The sequence below is a fragment of the Pteropus alecto genome, unplaced genomic scaffold, assembly GCF_000325575.1.
Source record: "Pteropus alecto unplaced genomic scaffold, ASM32557v1 scaffold276, whole genome shotgun sequence".
In the NCBI taxonomy this organism is placed as follows: domain Eukaryota; kingdom Metazoa; phylum Chordata; class Mammalia; order Chiroptera; family Pteropodidae; genus Pteropus; species Pteropus alecto.
The window spans coordinates 7,274,603-7,275,393 of record NW_006438074.1 but is presented as its reverse complement, the minus strand read 5'-3'; positions in this window follow the sequence as shown (position 1 = coordinate 7,275,393).

Sequence of the window (791 nt, the reverse complement as noted above, 5' to 3'; positions counted from 1 at the left end):
TGGAGAATCTCCTTAGAGCTTCAGCCTTTTCCTAGGTGTCTCTCTGTGCTTTTTTTTTCCCCCAGCTTTATTGAGGTCTGATTGGCAAATAAAAATTGTGTATGTTTAGGTTGTACAATGTTATTTTAAGGTGTACAACGTGATCACAATATACATATACATAATTGAGGAGAGAACACTTAAGATCTACTCTCTTAGCAAATTTCAAGTATACAATACAGTATTGTTAACTGTGGTCACCATTTTGTGCATTAGATCCCCAGAACTTATTCATGTTATAACTGAAAGGTTGTATCCTTTGACCAACATCATTATTTCCCCAGCCCTCAGCCCCTAGCAACCACTGTTCTACTCTCTGGTTCTACGAGTTCTACTTTTTTAGATTCTATATATAACTGAGATCATACTATATGTGTCCTTCTGTGCTTGGCTTATTTCACTTAGCATAATGTCTTCCATATTCATCCATGTCGTTGCAAATGGCAGGATTTTCTTCTCTTGTACTCTTCATCATAATGGGAACTTGGTCTTTCCCATCTGGATCGAGCCTTTTAATGTCAGAGTATAATTACTGTCCAAGAGCAGTGACCCAGAGAAGCCCACAATGGCATCCTCGTTGCTGCAGAAGTTCCTGTGGGACTTAATTCATCCCTGACACTTAATTCAGCACTGTGATAGTTTTTTCTCCCCTAACAAAATGTAACAGGTAGTCCTGCATTAAAACCTCTTACCAACTCTGCAAGCATGAGAGGAAAAGTCAACATGCCAAAGGGCAGTTGAGTAGAAAGGTC